Source organism: Hydractinia symbiolongicarpus, chromosome 3 (assembly GCF_029227915.1).
Source record: "Hydractinia symbiolongicarpus strain clone_291-10 chromosome 3, HSymV2.1, whole genome shotgun sequence".
Lineage (NCBI taxonomy): Eukaryota > Metazoa > Cnidaria > Hydrozoa > Anthoathecata > Hydractiniidae > Hydractinia > Hydractinia symbiolongicarpus.
In genome coordinates this window covers 14,485,728-14,495,422 of record NC_079877.1, presented here as the reverse complement: position 1 = coordinate 14,495,422, position 9,695 = coordinate 14,485,728, and the positions used below count along the sequence as shown (strand labels likewise).

Sequence of the window (9,695 nt, the reverse complement as noted above, 5' to 3'; positions counted from 1 at the left end):
CAGGGGATACATTAATTATGCAACAAAAACATAAACAAATATGGTGGCTAGGTTTGTTTTTAAAAAAGCGCTTAAATATAAAACTTCAAGAATTTGAGGCTTTTCTTGGAAAATGCGAGTCTGCTTGCTCCAGTGACATAAAAACTAAACGTCTAAAAACATCAAAGTTCTTACTATTTGTGATTTCAAAGCCACTTCAACCTCTAGCTTCTATTTTCTTCTTCTAACTTTACTACTACTACTTTACTTCTAGCTCTAGCTACCACTTCTCACTTCATTTCTTGGACTTTTCTTTCTCTGAATTACTTTTTGCAATTTTTCAAGACGAAGGGGCTGTTTTCTTGTTGTTGCTTTTGTGTCGAGGGTAACCATTTTTCGGGAGCTAGCCGTTAAAATTTTTTCAGCAAATCAAGTTGCTTCATTTAGATCACGTGATGTAAACAAAGTAAACCCGCTGGCAAAATGGATATAACTTTTTCGGAGACTTCAAAGGAAATTTCGGCTACATCAAAGGAAAATAAACACATCCACTTTGCCTGTCACAGACAGACGGACACACATTTTTTTCGCGAGAAATTTTCGCGAGAAGACTCAAGTGGATATAAAATTTCCCTTTCACCAAAAAATGCAAATTGTTGTTGACTTTAGCTTCCTTTTTAGTCTTACAAGTTTCTTCGGGCTTTGTGAAGGAACCAGCTCGAGAAACGATTGGTTATAGTGGAAGCTCTGTCACATTTGATTGGCAGTTGGCTGTCACAGATGTTGCAGATTATCGACAATGGTCACACGGTAACCAAACTATTGTTAGTGTGCTGAGACTCAACGACACAACTGATGCTGCGTCAGGAATTTTGTCTAGTAAGTAGAAGTAATATTTTTGAAGTTTATAGTACTAAATCTATAATTTAGTAGTAGTAACTAGTATGTAAATTATCCTACAAAAGTATCGTGAACTGGTACTTAGCCTGTGGAAAATCCACAGAAATGTTCCATCGCAGGTTGCGTGGCTAAACTTGACCCAGTTTTCGCCCAAAAGCATGCAAAATATGATGACTACTATACAGATTATTTTGAATCTCGGGTTTAGGTCGCGCCTTACAGGATCCAGGAGAGCCTCTTCAGTTCCTAACGGTACTATTGTCGATGAGGGTCCTGCGAAGAGCTCCTAGTGCATTAAAAACTCATATTTGTGCTGTGGGTGATGTTTAAGGTTTAAGCTCTCGATTAAGTAAGATCCGCACTCTTTTTCTGGAAAGAAAGTTGTTTACGTGATTTACCATTCGATGGTCGTTTATCTAAACTTGTGATGTCAGAGTTGAGCGGTTAATAGGACTGGGCGGTTAATCAAGAATTAGGAGTTTACTAAGAATATCCTAAAATTTATTTTCATCGCTATGTTTGTTTACTTTGCTCATTTTCTTATTATTACCGTATATTAGAAGCGCTAAGTCATAAAATCCGACAAATCGCCGTTTTAGTTTTCACTATCAAAAGGAGCATAAAACCTTGCGTTGTCTTAAATACATCATCTTTTGCGCAAGTAGACTTGTTGTCCTAAAAAATTAATAAAAGAACTATGGTTTTACATATAACCTCGGACTTTAAGTCGCACTGCAATTTTTTTTACATGACGAATCGGAATTGGGTTAAGATTTATGACAAGTCCTTAAGTGAGAGCTTTTCGTTAATTTGGTTTTAGTTTTCATTGAGCTGGGATTGCCACTATTGTTTTTGGATTTTAGCATTCGTTGGTCGTGTAACATACACACCAAGACAAATGGGATTGACAATCACAGCCGACATCTGGCTGGTGTCAAATCACAAGTTATTTAAAAATAGTTCTATTTGCATACGCAATATTATTAAAAGCTTGTCCAGCTTTTTTATGTTTAAAATTTCCTTAAATTAAAGATACTACAAACCTTCACATGGGATTCTTGATTGCACCTACCTACACCTTGTTTTAGATAAATAAAATGGTAAAATTGCACTGATTGAGCTGAATAAAAGGCATGCAAGTAGAGGAATTTAAATTATCAGTACACATTTTCAAGTAGGACAGGACTGTAAAACTGCGAAACGAAACGGGATGTTGGCTAAAGTGCTAAGAATAGGGTCGGATCTGGATTTCTATCTACCTGAATTTCTACCTAATTAAGACGGACGAACGGACGGACGGACGTTTTGCTTATCTATTCAATCTACAACAAAATTGTACTGGTTCAATGTTCGTTTGTTTGTTTCTTTTTTTTTTTGTTTTCTTCACGGAGACATTTGAGGTAAATTTGTCTGTGAAAGAAATACATTTCCAAAACAAAGATTACATTTCATTCATCAACATCGCGTAGTAAAATCATCTAACCAGAACACAAATTCCAAATGGTTATCACTGACGACAAAAATTTAAAACTTTTACTTTACAACGGAAAATAACAGTATTTTAAGTTTTACGTTAATTTTAATCAACCTGATGATTTGATTTGATTGTAGATCCTCCCGAACTTGTAACTGGTCCTCCATCAGAACAAGTTCTCGTTGAATTTAGCGTTGAATAATTGGAATGTTTTGTGAATTCCTATCCACGTGCAAGTATCGAGTGGTTTTATGCTGCAGACAGAAAAACATTTAAAAGCATTTCCCATCTAGCTAAGGAAAAACTTTTAGCCACAGCATTCTACGAAGTAAATGTTCAAAGTCGAATTAATTTCAATCCAAAAATTTCAAGAAATGATGAAGGAATCTATTACTGCATTGTAATCAATCATTTGGGGAGCTTCACTAAGAAAACCAACGTCACTGTCCATTGTAAGTAACAATTACATATGAGAGACTGGGATGAAGGTGCTTCTTTAGACTTACAGATAAATACTAATCATTAGCCCGTAAAAATCTACAGGTTCTAAAATATTCTTTGTGAACGTTTTATTTTAGGGCCTGCTGAGTTTGACACAGGCACGATAGATGGTGGTTCAACAGTCATTAAAATATTACAATCCGCTAGTTTTAACTGCATTACAGGAAGCAAGCCAGAACCAACTATAAAATGGATCAAAGATGATCTAAATGAAGTAAAATGAGACACAGCTTCGATTTTCATAAATACTTTGTTTGTAAACTCAACAACCATTGTCAAAGAAAGTATTTTAACATTTACCAATGCAACTGCAAGCGATACGGGCTTGTACACATGTGTTGTTGAGAACACAGTAGCCAGCGTGAAGGAGACGAGGAGAAGAAAAAAATATCTTCATGTTATGTGTAAGCTTTAGGTTTTTATTTATTGACCACAAAAAAACTGTAGCACATTATAACCCTTTGACCATCGTTTAAGTTTTTTAGTTCAAGTATGTGTTTTTTTAAAAAAAAATTCTGGTGGATTCAAATGGAAACCTTCGATCAACGTTGTTATTACGAAAAATAAAAACTTTAAAAATCCGCCTTAGATCCTCCAATAGTACTGGCTGCTTCTACGAATCAAACTATAGAAATTACAAATTCACTTACGCTGAGTTGCGCTAGCCAATCAAATCCTCCAATTAACCGCCATTTATGGAAAAAACATGGTACCACTAAACCAAACAATCAAAGTAAATACATAATTGAATTTGTGGATGTAAGCATATATTTCTCCTTCATTGAGGTTCTGTGTTAGCTAAACTCTCCACCTTCTGGTTTGCGTAGGGGAAACTTTAAAGTAAATGTTACGTTTTTTTCAGAGAGACACAAAGGGGGTGTACACCTGCACACCTGAAAACGCTGAAGGAGTTGGAAACACAATCAGACATAGAATTGCAGTAAAAAGTATATATTAAATATTTTAGAAATTATGATGTACAATATATTGTCTGCTTTATCTCCTAAAACACATTCTACTAGTTAACGTTTTGTTTGCCAATAGAAAACACACTTAAAATGTTTTACAGTATTAACACCCCAGTACTACTAGAATCATTTTCCAGCCCTTGTCAACGGTAAGTGGATCAGGGTGGGAGAAAAAACCCCTTTCCCCTCCCCTACCAATTTATTTTAAAAAATGAGAAAAACGGTACTCCTTTTTTTAAACACCACATACAGCAGTGAGATCTCAGTTGCAGCTCTCTTAGATGATAAAACAACCCATTTTATTAAATTTACCTGGGGGCCAACCATGGTGCCCCGAGAGTCGACACTATATCTCAATCCACCTTCATCCACCTCAAAAGAGTAAACGATTTTGCTTTCTATGCACCTGTTTGCTAACATTAAGTTTTGTAACAAACAAGAACTTTCATACCAAGCCTTCGTTTTTACTTTTGTTTTTCGGTTTTAGTCACGCCAACCTTCACATCAAAAGCTTCATGTCAGGAAAGAGATGGTATATATCACTGTTATTGCGCTGGTGTTGGCTATCCAGCACCTCAAGTCACTTGGGGTAAAAGACCAAACAACGTATCTTAAACAATTGGAAATTCACTTAACTTGACCATTAGTACATCAACTGTAGGGATATATAGCTGCATTTTACAAAATAGTTATGGATCAGTGACTTCAGATATTACACTTCGTAAGTTCTACAAATTTAAGATAGATAATATAGATTTATAGATAGATTTAGTAACATTAAAGGAGAATGTCCCATTCAGTAAGCCGTGAACTATCAATAATTAAAAAAGGGCAAAAAACTTTACTCAAGGTACAATGACGTACGAACTTGGTACCTTATGGGGAGAATATCCGGTCATTATTATGTAGAACTAGTCGCTTTGCTCGGACAAATTGGAACATCGACTGTTGCATTTTACAAAATAGTCATGAATCAGTAACTTCGGATATTACATTTCGTAAGTTGTACAAATTCTATTTCTAAGATGTGACAAGCAATGAATAATTTTTTGTGATATGTTTCGATATATTTTATATCATTCTCAAACTAAAAGCGCGTAAAAAAACCCAGCTACATACAGTTATAAAATCACGTAAAGCTCAAATCAACAAATTGAACAATGAAAAAAACCTGCTTAAAGTACAACATTATGTTACAAAATCAAAATTTAATGACTAAAGTACGTGATCTATATTTATAGTCAATGTAAGGCCTGGTTTATTATCATTGATGTGCAACGCTTCCAATGTCATTAAATTAAAATAATGTAGAATAATTTGAAGAACTTAATTTTGACACATTTAGATAAGAAGATAAAAGGACCATTAATCTTTTCAGAATTTTGAATAATCATGATGGCATGATCTTAAACACCTTTATCCAGTCAGATATTAAGGGCAGGACAAAATAACGTCCATAGACCTAAACTGATAGTTGGCTCTAAATTGAACATTAGATTTAAAAGTTTTCATCAAGAAACAAAATTCAATTTTAAAGTACGTTATAAATTCACATAAATCATGTGACTCCTTTTTAGTTCCTCCTTACACTGATTGGACAAGTTGGAGCAACTGCAACGTAACATGTGGTGGAGGATCCAGAACTCGTAACAAAAAATGCAATTATAAAGTGTGTAACGGTGAAACTCGTTCGATTGAATCATGCAATGCTGGCGCATGTCCAGTAGGTAGGATGGATTACCTTGGAAAATGTGTAATTATTAATTATATTTTAAGCGAAATTACAGGGTGTTCTTTCTAAAGCGGACACACGGTATAGTTGAATAAATCTAGGACCAGATCGTATTTCAAACCAAATGTTTTTAAGGCGGATATTAACAAGGAGGAGACATATAATCTATATAATAATAGAGAAACTATGTCTGTCTGTACCAGGCAACATATTTTTGAAGTCACCGTGGTGGCTTAACCCAGCGTTTTAACACCAGGTCTTATGGCTAGTAAATAAATATACATTTTGTTAATTTTTGAAAATAGCATGTCCGAAAGGGGTTCTAAAAAAGACTCGTGTAAGCACATAGGGAAATTATGTCGAAGGTAATCGTTAATCAAAGGGTTGGCCCATCACCATCCTGGCTAGCATGGGCCAACATTGTTTAACATTAACTTTCACTGGATGTGCAATAGCACATCTGTGCTAAGCACTCCACACTGGTTGTGCAAGATGGTCTTAATGATCATCCTGACCTGAAAAGCCAGACCACCTGTCTTTAAAACTAGAACCCAAAAAATGTGGCAAGAATCACGTTCTTATATTTTAAACTTATCCCAGTAGTTTTTTTAATGTTTGTCTTGTTTTTTTCTTTGTTTTTTTACTAAATTGTTTTATCTTTCATGTTTTAAAGTGTTTCTTCAATACTTACGTACTTTGACATACACTAGTGCTTATGCACAGCGCCCTATATGCTTGTTTTTAGGCATGCTGACACATACTGACTGTCACATATTTTATAATTATTATAATGAATCTATTTATAAGAATTCGAATACTAAGAGCTTGTTTGCATACATAATAATGAAAAAAATAAAAAATGAAGAAGTGATGCAACGAAATTTTTACTATGTTTCAGTGTTGTTTTTGTGTAAAGACAAAAAAATATCATTTTCAGTCTTGCATTACTTCCTGTTTTGTGAAATATGCAAAAATAAAGGGAAACTACACTTGGCTTTATATGCAGATGACAACTGTAGTCTAGGAAAATATGTTTTCTGGTCTTTATATCTCATCAGCTATTACTCCAGAGCAGATGGGAGATCAATAACATAACAAATACCAGCTCCGTTTATATCATCGGTTCGCGTATTATATTTGGTAGCTTTGCAAAGGAAGGTGGTGCCGTAGATTAGTAGTTGTAGCTTTCGTACTTTGTGCAGGAGACCGGGGTTCAATTCCTCTTGACGGCGATTTAATGTTACCATAGCCCTGGGTTAACCCAACCCATGTGAGGGAAGTAAGGGGAGATGGCAGTTGCCGGGAGTTGTCTAGTAGAGCGCGGGCCCTAATTGGGTTTGCGTAGCTCAAATTGAGCATTAAATACTCTAGGACTGTCCATCTAAGCCATAGCCCCTCCTGGAAATAATAGACAGGGTATATCCCTCGATATTTGTTGGGCTAGCCATGTAAAATATGCACATCTATCCATCTAAGCCCTGATATCTTTATTTACGACCTCCACTTTAGGCCATTTCATTTATTACAGTTGCACCAGTTTTCGCATCAAAATATAAATACCAATTAAATTATTTTCTTCGCCATGTTAAATATTATTAAAATAAGAATATCTAAAAATGTACAAATTAAAATACGAAGCTTTTCGTAAGTAAAAACTCTTCCATGGTCAAGTAACAGTGTTTTATACTTACGTGACCATGGAAGAGTTTTTACTTACGAAACCCTTCGTAATTTTATTTGTACATTCTTAGATGTTCTTACTTTAATAAAATATAAATATCATTGTTATTGCGCTGATATATTACGCTTTTATTTTTAAATTTTTTTTAGTTCACCCTTTTAAAGATAACTGTCACCCTACAATTAATATTATTGTGTCAGTTCTCGCAACATTAGTTATCACATTGATTGCAAATACCGTGTTGTTGGTAATTTTAAAGCATAAAGGTAAGCTGCCATTGATTTTGTTCTGTTCACTGTTATTGTGGAGTGTTTCTTGTTGAATATTTTGCTGATTTTATCAAAACGGTAAATTAAGACTTGGGAAAATTATTTACATTTTGTGTTGATAGATTATAAAAAATAAGATATGCTGTTTGCTCTCTTACGTAAACGTTTACAATGAACGGATGTAGCAGGAAATCATTAACTATCCTAAAATTTTAAGATTATTAAAATTTTTCACTGCTAATAATGAGGGTCCTGCGAAGGGGTTCTTAGTGCATTTAGAGCTACCATTTGGGCTAACTGATGGGTAAGTTCAACAAAGTAATGGTCGTAAAGCAATTTGGGCAACGATGGAAATTAATTTTTTCTCAAATATAGGTCAATTCAAATCTATTTTATGTATGTCTGATTCTTTAAAATTTAACCCGCAATTAACGAGAGAGACATCCTATTCCACAAAACTTGATCCAAATGCTTGCTAGCACTTTGGAGGAAAATAAAGATAAGTTCCGAACCTGAAAACAGGCTAAACCGTAGAATATATACTTTAGAATAAGAAAAAACTGCTTTAAACGATTTAAGATGCGTAAAATTACTTGATAGCAGCAAAGAAAACTAAAATATAACTTTCAAAAAAAAAAGAAATGCCCAATATTTTTTAAACAACCTGTTAACCAATGGGTCACCATGACAACATAGTGACGTCATAGAAAATTTTCTACCTTTCGCGAAAAAAGAAGAAAGCTAATCAAACAATAAGGCATGAGATTGTCAATGCTTTTTCAGCCACATCTTTCGATCAAAAGTACAGCAAAGTTAAACAACTTTTTCTTTATTCAGGTTTTGTCACAATCTACATAAGACGTAAGAGAAGAACACGAAACAAGGAAACAGAGGAATATGAAGTAGCTGAAACAACTTTATCCCAATACGCAGATCTTAATATTCAGGCTATCAAACCAAGCTTATACACTGACTTGTCAACTATCAATAATCATTCAAACGATTATGCCGAAATTTAACAAACGAACGCAGAACAGAACCAATGCTATTACCAAGGCCTACATATATTTTTCTATATTATAATACCCGTATACGTGTCTAAAGCAAAATGGTAACCCAGTGACACAAGAGATGCCGTAAAAAAAGAGGAGTGAATACGTGGATATTTACACGGGCCATCTTGTATAATAATAGCCAAATGTGAATAGCTATGACGTTTTACGTCACAAAAATCATGGGTTGTTTCTTTACCGCTCATGTATAGTTTCCCAAACAAAACTAATATTCACTAAAACAAAAAATAAAATTGACACTCTAACTGTTGTTTTTTTTTGGAAATTTGTGTAAGCTTCTGTAAAAAAAAGCATTGTATATCATAAATTAAAAGATATATGTTTTATTTGTTATAACTGTAGCATTTTAGCATTTTGATGAAAATATTGTCGGAGAGAATATGCAGTATGAAAAGAATTCCTTCAACATTTTTTAAAACTTTTGTTAAAAGAACTTTTTTTTGTATTTATTTTTTTTACATGCTGCGAACCTTAGGTTTTGACATTAATAATACGCCACTTTGGTCTGTGCGTGTGTGAACTTTTGCAAAGAGGATGTTTTTATGTCTCAATTGTTAAACGACACATCAGCTACTTCGTGACGTTGATAAATTAGTTTCACTTCAATAACGTGATTATTATTTGTAAATCCGTTGATCTCGGTAACTAAATACCATATGGGGTCAAAAATACCAAATTCACCAAAACTGAAAAAATCAATCCGCTTTGTAGCCGATCAATTGATGAAATCATCTAAATACCTTAGATTCCTACATCTTCTTATCCGCTTGCCAAACAGACATAACCGTATTTTAGTTTTACACTCTACTTAATAATGGAAAGGGATAATAAAATCCCTTTTTTAATGCATTAAATCTTGTGATTATTGCTATATTGTTCACAGATGATTATGTCTAATATACCTTAATATTCTTAATTTTTGCAATTTGGTATTTTCGCGGGTCGAATTCGCGGGTATTAGTTTTTAATGATGTTTGTATGAAAAATATTTCGTGATTATTAATCTTCGAAAAATAAAAACGTTTCCACCCTCCCCCCCCCCCCCCTTCCCCCCTCTCCCGTCTTCAAAGATGAACTTATCACAAACGTTTCTTAGCACATCGGAGGCTAATTGAAAT

The 9,695-nt window shown here is 34.2% G+C and overlaps 1 long non-coding RNA gene across 1 annotated transcript; it reads left to right on the top strand.

Annotated features, from left to right (window-relative positions):
* Window positions 1-903: 903 nt before the first annotated feature.
* Window positions 904-9,227, top strand: LOC130635901 (uncharacterized). The gene is made up of 8 exons (XR_008982195.1): window positions 904-2,805; window positions 2,932-3,258; window positions 3,444-3,613; window positions 3,717-3,801; window positions 4,310-4,543; window positions 5,400-5,549; window positions 7,385-7,501; window positions 8,342-9,227. It is a non-coding gene; the product is annotated as an uncharacterized LOC130635901 (long non-coding RNA).
* Window positions 9,228-9,695: the final 468 nt, after the last annotated feature.